Source organism: Lytechinus variegatus, chromosome 10 (assembly GCF_018143015.1).
Source record: "Lytechinus variegatus isolate NC3 chromosome 10, Lvar_3.0, whole genome shotgun sequence".
Taxonomy (NCBI): Eukaryota; Metazoa; Echinodermata; class Echinoidea; order Temnopleuroida; family Toxopneustidae; genus Lytechinus; species Lytechinus variegatus.
The window spans coordinates 16,612,914-16,632,299 of NC_054749.1; the positions used below are offsets into that span (position 1 = coordinate 16,612,914).

Sequence of the window (19,386 nt, forward strand, 5' to 3'; positions counted from 1 at the left end):
TGCGGATCCATGGGGGGGGCGACGGGAAACTGCCTCACCCCCCCCCCGCTCAAAAAAAAGAGGGGGAGAGGGGAAAAGGAGAGTAAAAAGAGAGAAGGAAGATGGAAAAAGAAGATAATAGAAAAGAGAGTAAGAGGGGGAAAGGAAAGACAAAGAAAAAGGGAGAAGAACAGGGGGAAAGAAGAGAAAAAAAGAGAGGAGGGAAAAGGAAGAGAAGAAAAGAAAGCAAGGAAAAGGAGGAAAAAGAAGAAGAAAAAAGAGGAAGGAAGAGAAGAATATTTAAATAGAGAGGAAGATGGGAAGAAAGATAAGAAAAAAGAGAGATAGAGGAAGAGGGGAAAAGAAGAGAATAAAAAGAGAGAGAGTGGAAGGGGGAGGGAATGAAGGAAAAAAATTAAAAGAGAAAAAAGGGGAAAGGAAAGAAAATGAAAGAGGGATAAGTAATGGGGGAAAGAGAAAAAAGAGGAAGAGGGAAAAGAAAGAAAAGAAAAGAAAGGAAAAGAAGAAAAAAAATAGGAAGAGAATAATATTAAAAAGAGAGAAAGATGGGAAGAAAGATAAGAAAAGGAGAGATGGAAATAAATGTCGAATGTCCCATTGGGGGATTTGAAATCTCATCTTTTTAGGTTGGAATATCAAAAATTTTCAGTGTAATCGTTGAAATATGTATCGTCTTGATGACTAACTTTTCGACCAGTCCATAATATTCAACATTTCTGCTCGCGAATCGCGCTCATGGTAATTATCTAGTTACATACGCGTCCTGTTCAGGTTCTCAAACATTGCCCAGAATGTTAAATTTTCAGGACAATATACATGAAATTTAAGTTTTAGCTTGCATATGGCTTATGAGATTATAACACATTTATGTTGCTTATAAAGTAAATCTAGGAAATGACTGTTAGGACATGAGCGTTTGCCCCCCCCAACAAAAAAGAGAGAATCAAGGCTAAGAAAAAATAGAGAGAAAAGGAAAGGGATTAGGATGAAATATACTATTATTTTCCAAATATTACGTCAAAATCTATCACAACCTTGTATTTTTGTAATAAAAGTGTCAACATATTTGCTTGCTCGCTTCGCTCACTGCCAACTTCTTATCAATTTTATGTGATACGCCATATCGAGCCCCCTCGAAATTGTTGGCTCATTACGGCACTTGGACAAATCTACTTTGAGCTGCCGGATCGGGGAAAATATGGGTGAAAAAAATGGCCCCTCCCCCTATTGGCGGAAGCTGGGTCCGCCCCTGACTTAGGCTTTCAAGATAAAATACAGGAAAATTCTTTTTAAAAAAATCAGATCGCGCTTCGCGTTCTCATTATTTATTTAGGCCTTGTGAGATACCTCAATGTGTTTTCAAGAATAAAATCTCAGATTTTCTTTAACGTCTACCCCCCCATTTCATTTATTTTTATATCTTGGTGCCCTCGCCCCCCCCCCCCCTGCACCCATGCTGAATAAATACGCCACTGATGAGGATAATTAGTCGAGATTGCATATTTCCTAGAGGTTATCATTGATAATATTGAAGGGTATACTAAAACAACAGTACAGAAACTACAGCTCCCGTTCACAATATTCTAGTAGGGCCTACTCTGGTGAGAAGTTAAACCAAATTGAATCCCCCCAAATCACTTGTGTTTCGCGCTCCCATTGATATTACATCATGGGTGGAAATCCCAGGGGGGACGTGTCCCACCTACTCAAAATAGTAGGGGGGACACAATATCAAATGTCCCCCTACTATTTTGGTCTTTGATAATCATAGAAATACATCATTCTAAATCGAAATAAAGCATGTATTCTGGGACGAGATGACCTTACTTAAGCGATGATAACCTTTTTTTCCCGCCCCTTGTCCCCATAGGCGGATCCAGGGGGCCGAGCTCCCCCCCCCCCCCCCCCCCTCTTGGCGGAGCAAAAAAAGGGGAAAAAAGGAAAGAAAGAAGGAAAAAGGAGGAAAAAGAGAGGAGAATAGGAAGAGAAGGACGACGAAGGCATAAAATAAGATGAGGGGAAGACTTGGAAAATAAAAAGAATCTTTCGTGCAACTATATAAAACTTTCGCTCGCGCTTCGCGCTCACATTGCCTATTAGGTGATTTAAATATCTTGTTCAATATGGAGTTCGAATATCAAGTTTGGAAGTCAATAAACAACACATATTTCACCTCGGAAATCGAACTTTCATTATTTTGTGTAATTTAAAATTCGTTTTTAAAAAATGCTCTGTAAAAATGTCAATTTTATGGTTTGAATGTTAACATTTGCTGCTTGCGCTACGCGCTCGCAAATTTTGATTTATCAGGTACCTATATTTTCGTGTAATCCATAAAGTTTTCAAAATATCCCTTTTCTGGTCTGATTGTTAAGGCGCATCAGCTGGAGCGCTGCACGCTCGCATTTTGATTGGCGAGTTATATAAATGTTTCAATATTGTTTATACAACAAAGTACTTAAAATCCCCTTTTCATGACAGTTTATCAAAAATTATAGCTCGCGACTCGCATTAATGGTTAAAACTATATAAACTGATGCATCCTATTCATAATCACAAAAGTGAAATGTCCAGTTTTATGCCATGATATCATCAGATTTCGCACCCTCATTAGGCATTGATAAATATCAATTTAATTATTAAATTGTCCCTTTGTTTCATCTCGCGCTTATCAAGATGAATAGGAAGATAGTCATCATTTTCATATGATGGCATGTCGTAAGGATGTCCCGGTCCTATGTCAAAACTCAAAGTAATAATAATATCAGCTCTTTTTTAAGTGCGATCCATATCCACCTTACAATTTTTCTACAAAGTGCTAGAATTATAAAGCTGAAATTGACTCTTTTTTTCAGATCGGACTATCAAAGTTTCATGATTTTCATGATTAAAGTTGTATTTAGAATGCCTAGATTCTAGGTCTAAATATGAAACACGCTCGCGCATGTTTATTCAGATACCCAACTTGTTCTCTAATTTTAATCATTATCTAGTTTCAGATCACAATATCAAAAAAATTCTGCTCGCGCTTTGTGCTCGCATTATTAATGTAGGAAGACGCCATATTACTCATCCTTTTGATGATTTACAAAACATGATCAGAGTGGCCCACTTTTAGGTCTAAATCTCGATTTTTTTTCTCCTCGCGCTTCGCGCTCGCATCAATCGTTAAATTACATAGCTATCCTGTTCACGATTACAAAAACTGATTGAAATTTTCCATTCTTTCTTTGAAAAAGTTAAAAAATGTTCAGCTCGCGCTTCGCGCTCGCATTTTTTGATTGTTGAAATATGTGACGCCTTCATGGCTAAGAGCAAGCAGTCCTTAACAGGTACCAGTTTAAAACGTATATTTTTTTGCTCGCGCTTTGCGCTCGCATTATTAATACTCATATTTTTAGGATTTATAAATCATGAATAGAGTGTCTCGTTCAGTAAATATTATAGGACTAAATCTAGAAATTTTCCGCTCGCGCTTCGCGCTTGCTTTTTTTTACTCATATACCTATTCTGCTTGAGTTAAAAAAAGTGCTTAGAATTTCCTTTCTTTGGGTGAAAATTTCAAAAAGATTCAGCTCGCGCTTCGCGCTCGCATTATTTGATTGTTAAATGCTACTTTAACAGGTATCTTTTTCATCAGTTCATTTCCCCTCGCGCTTTGCGTTCGTAGTAATTATTAAGTTGCATACATGTCTTTTCCAGGATAACAAACATTGCCCAGAATCAGTTCAAATTTTAGGAAAAAAATACATAAAATTTCCCCAAAAGAAACAAACAAAAATTATCTTCGAGCTGCCGATCGGGGAAAATATGGCTGAAACAAATTTCCGCCAATCCCCCCCCCCCTCCCTATTGGCGAAGGCTGGAACCGCCCCTGTGTCCCCCTACCTTTTGGTATTTATGTATTCATGGATTTTTTTTCAAGAACACATTAAAAAGTGGTCTTTATTTTTTTTAATGTGATTATAAGATAATTTAATTTAGTCTGGCCGGGAGGGAGTGGGCGCCATTTTTCGAAAAGTACACATGGGCGCCAAACATCAGGTCAAATTTGCTCCACTTCCCTCCCCTTGAAATCCCGGTTCCGCGCCTGGGTTCTATAACAATAACCCAATTAGGACAATCATTATTAACCCATATTTTTTACCGCCGGGGACTGTTACCCCCCCCGGAAATTTACTCTCCAGACAATTACCCCAGATAATTATGAAAATAATAATTGTGAAAATGCCTTTACGTGACGACATGGCGTGGTATTTATCTTACCATGTCTTTGGCGGCCGAAGGCAAAACATTTAGGGGGATCCACCTGAGATTTTGGGATGGACACAGGTAAAAAATTGACAAGCAAATCAACCAAAATTTTAGGAGGGACCACCAAAATATATTGACAAGAAAAAAAAAAGGTTATCAACCAAAATTAGGGGGGGGGGGGCAAAAATATTCTAGGGTGGTCTACCTCAATTTGGGGGGGGGGACGTAGAAAAGACTAAAAATTTAGGGGGGACCGTCCTCCCACCTCAAATTTAGGGGGGAAAGCCCCCCCCCCCCGCTTCCGCCGCCTATTAAAGTAATTAATAAGCTTATTATTTCGACATAGCGATATATATATCTTGTCAAGTCGATTATGTCCACATGGCGAGATATGAAGTGTACAAGTCCCGGCAAGAATCCCGATATACCGCCATGTTGACATGTATTATTTAAGTCGACTTGGCAAGATACAATATCTTGCCATGTTGACATATAACGTTTTATAAGTGGACTGACTTGGCAGGATAACGTATCTCGCCATGCGGACATAATAAGCTTATTTAGTCGACATGGCAAGATAAAGTATCTCGCCATGTCGTCAAGTCGATGGCATTTTAGAGGCTCCGTATGGCGTCTAGAGGGCATATTTCCGGGGGGGGGGGGGGTGTAACAGTCCCCGACGATAAAAATATGGAGATAATATTTTCCTTGAAGTAGATGTCAGGGGGCGATTTGTCCTGTAGGTCATTGTTATAGAACCCCATGGACTTGTATCAATGACCTTTTGACCTCTTGATGACATGGATTTCACTATGTTGTCCTGATCATAATTTTACACACACCGCGGACTATCGGACCCGCGGTCTATCGGGCCCGCGGTCTATCGGACCCGCGGTCTAACGGACCCGCGGTCTATCGGACCCGCGGTCTAACGGACCCGCGGTCTATCGGACCCGCGGTCTATCGGGCTGTAACCACAATTCCTGTACTTGTTTAGGGGTTCATTATAGGAATTGTTACGGGTCCTTTGGTCGTCGGCTTTACCTTATTTGGTTATTAAAGTAAGACCCCTTCTACACCTCGCGCAAATCAGACTCTAAACACGAAGTGTTAGGGCAAAAAGGACATCCTTTATATAACATTTTAATTTTGTTTTATCATCCCCGCAAATTCGACCCTAATAAACACGTAATTTTCCTAGCGAAATAGATACCCTTTTTTCATTATTTTTGTGTTTTTGACACCCTTATTACGTTACGTACGTAACGTGCCCTATCGTGAAAAGGACATCCTTTTTACGTGTTTTATTGGTCGCGCATGGTATCCACTCGTCAATGTAAGTGGCCCCCCGGGTGTGCAGCCTTCTTCGGGATGCATGGTCGCTTAATTTCTTCGGTGCATATAAAAAAAATAGAGAAATAATACTTTCGAGGAGAGGGAGAAATAAAGGGAAGATGAAAGAGAGGAAATCTGGAAACAGAAAATTAATCCACCGGCAGAGGAAAGGTAGTCTGCAGGCACAGCTAGACCCTGATTGGAACTTTGATTAACAAGTGTACCTCCAAGCAAAGACTAGCACATACAGAACTTGCTGTTCCAATACCTGAGCGAGAGAGAGAGCCTTCAGTACACAAGGCATGAGTAGGCTTTACATTCAGACCCTTATTTCGAGTGAAGGGTTTGCCCAGCAGACTAGATGGAAGGGGTGATGGGTCGGCGGCCACTTATTGGTTATAGGTTTAATACAAGAAGGACGTCATATGCCCATCATATACTAATAGGGCCTTATTATTCAGGCTATTACTTCTAAACAGCAACTGTGAGCAAATCGACCCGGGGGGGGGGGGGGGCTTCCATTGACCATGCGCGACCATGGGGTCTCGAAAAGCACCATAAACTCGTAATTTCCATATTCTGAAAATGGCTTATGAAACCCTACCCTTAACAAGTATTGGAAACAAAACGATATATATACTCTTGGCAAATATTCCCTGAAATGACCCCCTAAACAAATTCAGCTATATTTTATTATGTCACGGGTCCTTCGGTCGTCGGTTTTAGCTTTCACATCATTTGGTTTACATTATGAAAAATACGAGACATTTGGCTTCCTCCTGCTCGTACGCACGGGCGTCCGTCGATATAACACATGATATTTTTATGAAAATATGCACCCTTTTTCTTAAAAGTTGATGGAGAGGGGGAAAAATTAATCTTATCAAGTCGGGTATTCAGTAATGAGTACAGGATAAACTATATTTCACTGATTTTCATGATTCATCCCATTTGATTAACTCATCTATTCGTGTTTTGGGGCTATAGGACTGTTTTAGTGATTAATGAAGAGGATATAAGTATCACCAATTAAATAGTGAGTGCGAGCTCAAAATTTTTGATATTCAGACCTGAAACTGGACAGTCTAAGCGCGTTTTTATTTAAATAAAGAACAAGCTGTGTGTCTCAAACAATTAAATGCGAGCGCGAAGCACGAGCTTATTCTTTTTGATATACTGACATGATAAACAGATAAAGGAGCATTTTGACAAATTTTTGAAAGAATTTCCAAAGAGGATAGGTATCTCACAAATCAAACAATGCGAGCGCGCAGCGCGAGCCTGAAAATTTTGATATAACAATTTGTGTAAATCAAACAAAATAATAAAAGCTTGATGTGCGAGCTAAAACATTGTGAGCAAATTGATATAAGAACTGGATATATTAAGTGTCATTTAACCCTCTTAAATGGGATTCATTACACAGGCAATGCGAGCGCGAAGCGCGAGCGAATTTTTTTTGTATATAAAATCTATTTTCCGATTCTTCCCCTCACCCATTTCTTGTTTCCTTTCGGGGTCAGGTCGGGCCGGCCGTTACGAGGCTGCAAATTACATATCATGGTTATAATACCTCTTTCTTACCTTTCTATCTGTTTTTCGTAGTTTCTGGCACTAAAGAGTACACTTTTTCTGCAGGTTGTCAAAAAATAGGGGGGGGGGGGCCCGGGCCGGCTCGGCCCCCTCCTGGATCCGCGCCTGTCCATTAACCTACTTCTCCCACTTAAGCCCTATCTCACCCCCTATCCCGACTCCCATGATCACATTGCTGAGATCCACATGATAAAGTTGAAGTGCTGCCCCAAAAGATATCAAAATTAAGTGCTGCCCAAATAGTGTAATTTGTGTTCACTCATCTGCTTAAACAACCAAAACTGGTCATGGTTGATCATTAATTTATCACAACGCCCTTAACTTTGCAAGTTCCATATGATTTGCCTCTCAAAAACTGACATAAATTGGAAGGCTATGCATGCAGCCCTCCCTAATTTTCATACCCTTTGTTTCAGCGGGCAATGCTCGCTCAAGCATAAAATGTTTTCCAACTTTTTGGTGTCATTTTGAATTTGACTTAATTGGCTTCCATATTATGTAAGTGTTTTTCCCGAAAGTGGTATAATTTTTATTTGGCAGCCATTTCAAAAGTGTAGTTTTTTTGGGACGCACTGTATAGCCACAGGGTGTCGCAAATTGGCACAAAACAATCTTCAGGAGAAATTTGTCTTCTGTTTTTATTACCGGTAGTGTAAATTATGATTTACACTGATTTACACTAATAATGATTGATAAGTAAAATATTGTTAATCGACAGTGCTTAAAATAAATAAATCAATCATTCCTGTATTATTATCTATTTTTTAAATATACCTTTTTTCATCAAAGACATCAATAATTTCATATTAGAGGTATTATTATGAGTGATCTTAAAAAGAAATGGCGGCTCAATCAAAATGGTGAAGACTGCTGCTCTGGCTCGATCTCGTACGGAAATACCGGTAATGTAATTTTTATGTTTAATTGGGTTTTAACACTTTTGCCATCAATATATCAGTTATTCAAGATGTTATTGCAATGGTATTTAGTGAGGTACTTAAAGAGCATTAGTCTACTTTTCAAAAACCTAGTAAGACAAGACATTCCGTAGGCCTACGGCTAACTGCTGGCTAGCGACCGACGGGTTTCCATTCTCAGCCGTTCTGTGATTGGTCAATTAAGGCAGTTCCGTGTGTGTATGTGTACGTGTGATGCGAAGCGTGCATGCAGTACATGTGTTCACTGGACGTGAGGGCATAGAGTAGACACCCAGTCGTTTTCTTGATTTTAACTTTACAATAACAACGATCAGGGATGGGTTTATTTTGTTGCAGTGTGTGCATGTGAAGGATATTACAGCTCTTAATCAGCTGACTCTCTTTCCAAACTTAAAAGTGTAATGAAAATTGCTACATTCCAATTATTTGATTTATTTGTTTTAGAAAGGGTCTTTTATTTTTTACTCAGTCTATCAATCCTCTCAATGATTAAAGAGAGTCTTCACTTAATTGCGTTTCATTACATGTCCACTGTAATGAAAATGGAAACATGCCAGTCAATTGACCAGCATAATGTGAAAATGGAAACATGCCGGTCAATTGACCGATATAATATGAAAATGGAAACATGCCGGTCAGTTTACCATATATTTCACTGTATAATAAAAGTGGAAACATGCCGGTCAGTTTACCATATGTTTCAAAATAAAAATGGAAACATGCCGGTCAATTGGCTATATGTTTCAGTGTATAATGAAAGTGGAAACATGCCGGTCAATTGACCAATATGATATGAAAATGGAAACATGCCGGTCAGTTTACCATATGTTTCAGTGTATAATGAAAATGGAAACATGCCGGTCAATTGGCTATAGGTTTCAGTGTATAATGAAAATGGAAACATGCCGGTCAATTGACCAGTGCATAATGAAAATGGAAACATGCAGGTCAATTGTCCGATATAATAGAAAATGGAAACATGCCGGTCAATTGGCTATATGTTTCAGTGTATAATGGAAACATGCCGGTCAGTTTACCATATGTTTCAGTGTATAATGAAAATGGAAACATGCCGGTCAATTGGCTATAGGTTTCAGTGTATAATGAAAATGGAAACATGCCGGTCAATTGACCAGTGCATAATGAAAATGGAAACATGCAGGTCAATTGACCGATATAATAGAAAATGGAAACATGCCGGTCAATTGGCTATATGTTTCAGTGTATAATGGAAACATGCCGGTCAGTTTACCATATGTTTCAGTGTATAATGAAAATGGAAACATGCCGGTCAATTGACCGATATAATATGAAAATGGAAACATGCCGGTCAGTTAACCATATGTTTCAGTGTATAATGAAAATGGAAACATGCCGGTCAATTGGCTATAGGTTTCAGTGTATAATGAAAATGGAAACATGCCGGTCAATTGACCAGTGCATAATGAAAATGGAAACATGCAGGTCAATTGTCCGATATAATAGAAAATGGAAACATGCCGGTCAATTGGCTATATGTTTCAGTGTATAATGGAAACATGCCGGTCAGTTTACCATATGTTTCAGTGTATAATGAAAATGGAAACATGCCGGTCAATTGATCGATATAATATGAAAATGGAAACATGCCGGTCAGTTAACCATATGTTTCAGTGTATAATGAAAATGGAAACATGCCGGTCAATTGACCAGCAAAATGTGAAAATGGAAACATGCCGGTCAGTTTACCATATGTTTCAGTGTATAATGAAAATGGAAACATGCCGGTCAATTGGCTATAGGTTTCAGTGTATAATGAAAATGGAAACATGCCGGTCAATTGACCAGTGTATAATGAAAATGGAAACATGCCGGTCAATTGACCGATATAATATGAAAATGGAAACATGCCGGTCAGTTTACCATATGTTTCAGTGTATAATGAAAATGGAAACATGCCGGTCAATTGGCTATATGTTTCAGTGTATAATGAAAATGGAAACATGCCGGTCAATTCAGCAATATGATATGAAAATGGAAACATGCCGGTCAGTTTACCATATATTTCACTGTATAATGAAAATGGAAACATGCCGGTCAGTTTACCATATGTTTCAGTGTATAATGAAAATGGAAACATGCCAGTCAATTGGCTATATGTTTCAGTGTATAATGAAAATGGAAACATGCCGGTCATGGCTGTATATTTCAGTGTATAATGGGAATGATGAAAACATGCCAGTCAATTCTGTTCAATTTCTCTCTTAATTTTTGTTTATCCCTCATTGTCTATCTACTACAGAGAAAGACTCAGACGCAGTGTGTTTTTTAATTTGCTTTTTCATTTTATATTCTTTGAAAAACAGAATGTGACAAGAACGTTTTTAATCAGCTATCATGATATATGAAAAAAATGTGCGCATTGAAAATGAAATTTGGCAACAGACAAATGAACATGATTTTTTTTTCATTTTTTCAACATTTTTTTTATTTATTCACCATGCAACACACAATAAATCGACAGAAATATAGATATAATGATACATAGGAGGAGCTGAACATAAACAAAATATGTGCAGATAGCATAGGCAAATACTTCATTTGAACTAAAACATTGGTTCTAAATAAAAATATTTTAAAAAAAACTAGAATAATGATCTATAGCATGTTAAAATATACACATTACTATGATTACAGAGATTATATCATCTTGATATATTTAAAAAAAAAACATGTATCAACTATACCATGAGGAAAAGTACGCTTGGAAAAATCATCACAGACATATGCCCTTTTTACACAGGATTTTCTTAACCCGGACTATCGCTAACCCCGTACTATCCTTAACCCCGTACTATTTTTTTTTCCTTTTCACACATGCCAAATTGTTATTGCTAACCCCGGATAAGGAATGCTTGCTTTTTACACACGAAACTCGCTAACCCCGGACTAGTGGTTTTTGTCGATCATTCGTAGTACTAGTGCTTCACTCGTACGGCACACGCTACAATTTCCTTAACCCCGTACTATAGGTGGGGCCAAATTGCCATTTAGCCCCACCAATAGTACGGGGTTAAGGAAATTTTAGCCTGTCTAAAAAGGGTATTACAGTATTTTGAAAGAAATAAATCCATACAAGTACAACTATACATGTATAACATATTCTCTGATAAAAAAAATCAGGATATTCAAATGATGAATTGGGCATTGATAGCGGTATATAATTCATGGTGGCCAGTTCAGTTAAAAAAATGTTCTCTCAGCAGGCCCTGCCATACCCCGGCTTTAGCTGGGCTGCCTAGGTGCTCAAGGGGGGGGGGGCATCATGCCCCAGCCCTTTTTGCATGGGTTAAGAAGGTGTAAATTTATTTTCAGTAATTACCAATTTGATAATAGAAAAATTATTGGGTTCATAATAAAATAACAAATACATATATTTGCATATTTTCAACTGAAATCTGTAAAATCAGTGCACCATATATGTAAACAGGGGCCGCGGAAGCGAGGGGGCTGGGGGCTTCAGCCCCGGCCCCCACTTTTTTCCAAAACAGTGTACAAAAAGTTAAAAATGACCATAGGATTGTGATTTAATTTTTGCATGGTCAGCACCCCCCCCCCCACTTTTAAAACCGTTCCGCGGCCCCCACCTTTTTCCAAACCGTGTACAAAAAATTAAAAATGGCCCTTGGATTGTAATTAAATTTTTGCATGGTCAGCACCCCCCACCCCCCCCCCCCCACTTTGAAAACCGTTCCGCGGCCCCCACTTTTTTCCAAAACCGTGTACAAAAAGTTAAAAATGACCATAGGATTGTGATTTAATTTTTGCATGGTCAGCACCCCCCCCCCCTTGAAAACCGTGCCCCTATGCAGTTTCGATAGAAAAATCACTTTGGAAGTATAGTAATATAACTGCATTGCCAGATCCAAATCTGTTAGTAATCTATATATGTCCCATTTTTGGTCCATGCAGGCTGGGAAAATTTATATCTCAGTAGAATAAAATTCACAGAGCATAAAATGCTGAAAATTAGTTCAAAATTGGATAATAAATTACAAAATATTCTGGGCATGTAGGCTGCATGGGTGGCTGATGATTTCACATCCCCACGTTTATCATATGAAATCCCGGGTATGAAATAAGGTTAGTAAAAACATTCTACCAAGAACTCAAACAACGGGATTGACTGATTAAGTGCATTATTTTGCCGCAACTTATTTCATCTTCATGCATTTACACATGAAAAAGTGAATTTACGATTTCATGTAATTTACACTGAAGAAAAAGGAACAAGTGGGGATACGTGACATCAGCCCACAAAACGTACCTAATATGAATATTCATGACGATGTGCATCAGTATACTGTTTTCACAAAATATTGATAAACTTTGAAATTCAGTAACTTTGTTATATCCTCCTACACACAAAAATTGATTTTAAAAAAGGCATTAACATTCCGAATTAAACCTTTCTTTAAAGGACAAGTCCACCCCAACCGTAACAAAAACTTGATTTGAATAAAAAGAGAAAAATCCAACAAGCATAACACTGAAAATTTCATCAAAATCGGATGTAAAATAAGAAAGTTATGGCATTTTGAAGTTTCGCTTATTTTCAACAAAATAGTTAAATGAACGAGCCAGTTACATCCAAATGAGAGAGTTGATGACATCACTCACTCACTATTTCTTTTGTATTTTATTATATGAAATATGAAATATTTTTATTTTCTCGTCATTGTCATGTGAAATGAAGTTTCATTCCTCCCTGAACACATGGAATTCCATTATTTTAACATTTTGTGCTTCAGGCAAGGAGGTCCTAATCGTCAAATTCATAAAAATTGAAATATTGTATAATTCAAACAATAAAAAACTAAAGAAATAGTGAGTGAGTGACATCATCGACTCTCTCATTTGGATGTAACTGGCTCGTTCATATAACTATTTTGTTGAAAATAAGCGAAAGTTTGAAATGTCATAACTTTCTTATTTTACATCCGATTTTGATGAAATTTTCAGCATTGTGCTTGTCTGATTTTTCTCTATTGTTTCAAATCAACATTTTTCTGAGGTGGACTTGACCTTTAAATATATATAGCTATAGGGAACTACACTTTATGTCATCATATCAAACTAAAACAACTTGAAATACAGCTGATATGCCTTCTCCACTACCCCCCCCCCCCGAGCCCCGATAATACCCTAACACAATAAAAGCGTGGTAATCCCTTGTACTCATGTATTGAATTTATATAGTCTCATGAGAATTAAAAAGGGGATTAGCATGGAAGTTCCTTTTGATATGGATAATTCCCTTCAATAGTATACTTGTCAGACATTAAGCATCCTGCCATATAAATCAAAAATATAAAATACATTCTAATTACTACAATTATAATCCTTATTAAATCATATGCTATAGGCAAACCAAACGCCCATACTCACTGACTTTTTTTTGCACTGAAACATGTCAATTGACCAGCATGTTTCCATTTATACACTGAAACATAATACCGGCATGTTTCCATTTTTATTTTACACTGAAACATATAGCCAATTGACCTGCATGTTTCCATTTTCATCATACACTGAAACATATGGTAAACTGACCGGCATGTTTCCATTTTCATATTATATCGGTCAATTGACCGGCATGTTTCCATTTTCATTATACACTGAAACATATAGCCAATTGACCGGCATGTTTCCATTTTCATCATACATTGAAACATATGGTAAACTGACCGGCATGTTTCCATTTTCACATTTTGCTGGTCAATTGACTGGCATGTTTCCATTTTCATTATACACTGAAACATATGGTTAACTGACCGGCATGTTTCCATTTTCATCATACATTGAAACATATGGTAAACTGACCGGCATGTTTCCATTTTCACATTTTGCTGGTCAATTGACTGGCATGTTTCCATTTTCATTATACACTGAAACATATGGTTAACTGACCGGCATGTTTCCATTTTCATATTATATCGGTCAATTGACCGGCATGTTTCCACTTTCATTATACAGTGAAATATATGGTAAATTGACCGGCATGTTTCCATTTTCATTATACACTGAAACATATGGTAAACTGACCGGCATGTTTCCATTTTCATATTATATCGGTCAATTGACCGGCATGTTTCCATTTTCATTATACACTGAAACATATGGTAAACTGAGCGGCATGTTTCCATTTTCATCATACATTGAAACATATGGTAGACTGACCGGCATGTTTCCATTTTTCACATTTTGCTGGTCAATTGACCGGCATGTTTCCATTTTCACATTATGCTGGTCAATTGACTGGCATGTTTCCATTTTCATTATACACTGAAACATATGGTTAACTGACCGTCATGTTTCCATTTTCATCATACATTGAAACATATGGTAAACTGACCGGCATGTTTCCATTTTCACATTTTGCTGGTCAATTGACTGGCATGTTTCCATTTTCATTATACACTGAAACATATGGTTAACTGACCGGCATGTTTCCATTTTCATATTATATCGGTCAATTGACCGGCATGTTTCCACTTTCATTATACAGTGAAATATATGGTAAATTGACCGGCATGTTTCCATTTTCATATTATAATGGTCAATTGACCGGCATGTTTCCATTTTCATTATACAGTGAAATATATGGTAAACTGACCGGCATGTTTCCATTTTCATATTATATCGGTCAATTGACCGGCATGTTTCCATTTTCATTATACACTGAAACATATGGTAAACTGAGCGGCATGTTTCCATTTTCATCAGACATTGAAACATATGGTAGACTGACCGGAATGTTTCCATTTTTCACATTTTGCTGGTCAATTGACCGGCATGTTTCCATTTTCATTATATACTGAAACATATGGTTAACTGACCGGCATGTTTCCATTTTCATATTATATCGGTCAATTGACCGGCATGTTTCCATTTTCATTATACACTGAAACATATGGTCAACTGACCGGCATGTTTCCATTTTCATCATACATTGAAACATATGGTAAACTGACCGGCATGTTTCCATTTTCACATTTTGCTGGTCAATTGACTGGCATGTTTCCATTTTCATTATACACTGAAACATATGGTTAACTGACCAGCATGTTTCCATTTTCATATTATATCGGTCAATTGACCGGCATGTTTCCACTTTCATTATACAGTGAAATATATGGTAAATTGACCGGCACGTTTCCATTTTCATATTATAATGGTCAATTGACCGGCATGTTTCCATTTTCATTATACAGTGAAATATATGGTAAACTGACCGGCATGTTTCCATTTTCATATTATATCGGTCAATTGACCGGCATGTTTCCATTTTCATTATACACTGAAACATATGGTAAACTGAGCGGCATGTTTCCATTTTCATCATACATTGAAACATATGGTAGACTGACCGGCATGTTTCCATTTTTCACATTTTGCTGGTCAATTGACCGGCATGTTTCCATTTTCATTATACACTGAAACATATGGTTAACTGACCGGCATGTTTCCATTTCATATTATATCAGTCAATTGACCGGCATGTTTCCATTTTCACATTATGCTGGTCAGTTGACTGGCATGTTTCCATTTTCATTACAGTGGACATTCTGATACACAATTAAGTGAAGACTCTCTTTAATCAATGAGAGGATTGATAGACTGAGTAAAAAATAAAAGACCCTTTCTAAAACAAACAAATCAGATAATTGGAATGTAGCAATTATCATTACACTTTTAAGTTTGGAAAGAGAGTCAGCTGATTAAGAGCTGTAATATCCTTCACATGCACACACTGCAACAAAATAAACCTATCCCTGATCGTTGTTATTGTAAAGTTAAAATCAAGAAAACGACTGGGTGTCTACTCTATGCCCTCACGTCCAGTGAACACATGTACTGCACGCTTCGCATCACACATACACACACGGAACACACAGACACCGCACTGCCTTAATTGACCAATCAGAGAACGGCTGAGAATGGAAACCCGTCGGTCGCTAGCCAGCAGTTACGGCTACGGTACTTGAAATTGAATCCGACCATCGCATCACGCGTCACTATCTGAGCTGCGGCCGGCCCCGGTGTGTACCTACATGTACGGCTACGCGTCGACCGTCCGTAGCCGGGCGAGCACGAGTGAGGCGTGGGCCGTACTCCGGCTCGGCAGCCCGTATACGAAGTGGCGACTTCCTTGATCCCCGGGGCGAGTGTAGTCTGCTAGCTGCTGTGCAAACCCTTATAAAAACTAGTACCGTGGCGTACTAAGGGCACTAGTATTCAACGGCGTTTGGAGAGTTTTCTTAATTAAGTTAACATGGTTAAATAGGCCTATGTAGAAATGTAGAAATATATGATCATGATGATGATGGGTGTCCAAACTTCGCGCACTTTTCAAAAATATTCATCAGGCTTAATTTTGTCCACAAATTATTCATAATTTATACAAAACCAATTCAAGAAATAGTAACCACATTGACGGCAAGATCGTAAACTATAAAATCATGGACGAAAATGTGAAGTAGGTCACTTGGTTTCGCCGGTATCGCGATCTCAAAATTCTATTCCGATCGGCGAATGCGGGCTGTGCTGGAAAACCGTTCAGAAAAAGTGTGACCTAACTTCGCACACCAAAGCTTTTGTGGAGATTTAAACAAAGACTCAAGCTCAAAAAGTGAAATATTTATATCAGATTGATGGCAAAATGCTATGGAATCGGTTAGTATAGTACCGGTACCACATTTAACTCACATTTTTTATGATTTCTACTTGTAAAATGGTGATATCGTGATGCTTGTTGCTTTCTTCAAAACGGGCGCTAACGGTGACAAATTTGCCGATCTTTTGCCAATATTTTCATGAATACTGGACTAATCCTAAAGAAACTTTCAGCGAAGGGTAATTTTAGGTCGCTTTTCACATTGATGATGTCAGATTTTAAGGATATTGGCTAGTTTTGGAGATAATGACCGTCCGCGAAGTTTGGACACGCGCGAAGTTTGGACTCACTGCCATACTCCATAGGCATAGAATTCACCTGAATTTCAGACCCATCTTATTTTCAAGAGCAAATGCTGGTTATTCTTTTTCTGTTATTTTTTCTTCAACCAGTCGACTGTGTGCATGGGCGATAGAATTATACGGCGTTGGTTTTCGGCACTAGTAGTAGTAGTATTCAATCCGTCTGCACTAGTATTCAAGTGGAAAGATGGCCCTGTCTCTCAAACTCTGCCCTTGTCCCATCCAACTATGGACTAGGCCTAGGCCCACTCATTCAATGAACAAGGTTTAATGATATAACCTTGTCCTCACTTATATCTCCATGTGTGGCAATGTTTGGCTTATTTTCTCTTTTTCTTTGGGGCAAATGCTTTATTTTTTTTACACTGACAGTTTCCATTACACCTATTTGGCTATTATTTATACAACTTGACTCTTATTTAAATTTGATTCTTTAAATTATTTTTTCTCAAAAATAGAGATAAAAAAATGAAAATTTTCTTGCCATATTACTTTCCACCAATAGAGGACATACAAAAAATATGCCCAAAATTCAAGTTTTTGAGCGCTCTGGTGAATACAAAAATTATTCCCAAGTTACTAATGAAAAATAAATTGCAACTGTATGTAAATTAGTAATTTTTGTCACAAAAGTGATATTTTAATGATTTTTTAAAGTGTGTGCTCTGTACAACATTGGCATACCATAGTCCTACCTGTAGATTCCCCACAGGCAGGGTGGTAGCAGTGAACAAGTGCCTAGGCCAGTCATTTGAGATGAGACCAAACAGGGAATTAATCAAAACCAGAGACTTACATAGATCTCGATCTAATTTAGCAATCTAAACCCTTTTGAGATTTGCTATCTATCATCACTAGGTTGAATACTAGTGCCATTCAGTGCAAAAGGCCATCGCCGCATCCTCCGCACATACAGTCGACAGATTGATAAAGAAAATACCGACAACAGATTACCCTGGAAATAACAAAGCCAGGTATGAAATTAAGATAAATTCCCTATACCCTATTTCTAAATATTTTTGGGAATATGTCAAAATATTTGAATTATGCCGGGTTGAATACTAGTGCCCATAGGGTATTCAACCCGGCATAATTAAAAGATTTTGACATACCGGTACCGTACGGTACCCTAAAATATTTAGAATTGGGGAATTTATCTTAATTTCATACCTTTGTTATTTCCAGGGTAATCTGTTGTTGGTATTTTCTTTATCTTAATTCTTATCAGTCTGTCGACTGTATGTGCGGAGGATCGAATTATGCGGTGACGGCCGTTTGCACTTAATGGCACTAGATCTAGTATTCAACCTAGTGAGAATAGATAGCAAATCTCAAAAGGGTTTAGATTATTAGTAAATTAGATCTAGATCTATGTAAGTCTCTGGCTTTGATTAATTCCCTGTTTGGTCTCATCTAATTAGTCTCATCTCAAATGGTCTAGTCCATAGTCGGATGGGACAAGGGCAGATTGAGAGACAGGGCCATCTTTAATTGCTAGGTTGAATACTAGTGCCAAAAACCATCGCCGTATAATTCGATCGCCCGCGCACACAGTCGACTGGTTGAAGAAAAAAATAATGGGAAAAGAATAACAAGCATTTGCTCTTGGAAATAAGACGGGTCTGAAATTCAGGTAAATTCTATATTTCTTATATATTTGAGGAAACTCTCCAAACGGGTTGAATACTAGTGCCCTTACGGTACCGGCGTTATGTCTTCTTATCCTTCCTCCGCTGTGTCGGAGATCCGCAGTTTAAACTTTAATAGTGCATTGGGAAAGAGTTCCATATGCACCCCCACTAAAAATAACAAAAGATTGTTGAGACTTCCGGTTTGTTTACTTCAGATTTTTCTATCACTTTTTTACTGTTGCTTACCTTGCTTGGGACTCGAACTCACCACAATTAATCTGCAGTCAAGACCTTTCCTGCTATGCTACCAAGAAGTGCTGATACCAGAACTAAGGTGTATTTTAACGATTATCAGCTGATAGTTCGGCTAGTCTTGACTCACAGACCCTTTACTGACAAAATAAACCGGTGTCTATGGACATTTACCATGTTTACACGCATTAGATCCTTCTCAAAATTTGACGGAATAAAGCCATATTTTGGTATTTATTTCCACTTCCCCATCATAAATGTTCTATATTAGGGCTAGATATATTATTCTGAACCTTCTCCATGTTTTTATTTTCAGTTTTAGTGGGGGGTGCATATGGAACTCTTACCCTGCATTGATATTAGCG

At 37.9% G+C, this 19,386-nt stretch overlaps 1 protein-coding gene across 3 annotated transcripts in view; it reads left to right on the forward strand.

Moving 5' to 3' along the window:
- The first annotated feature begins 8,014 nt into the window (after positions 1 to 8,014).
- Positions 8,015 to 19,386, forward strand: part of LOC121422496 (DNA topoisomerase 3-alpha-like) — a 50,049-nt gene continuing 38,677 nt past the window's right edge. For all 3 annotated transcript variants that reach the window (XM_041617582.1, XM_041617583.1, XM_041617584.1), the window contains exon 1: positions 8,015 to 8,084. The gene's annotated coding sequence lies outside the window, so the exon portion shown is untranslated. The remainder of the gene's footprint in view (positions 8,085 to 19,386) is intronic.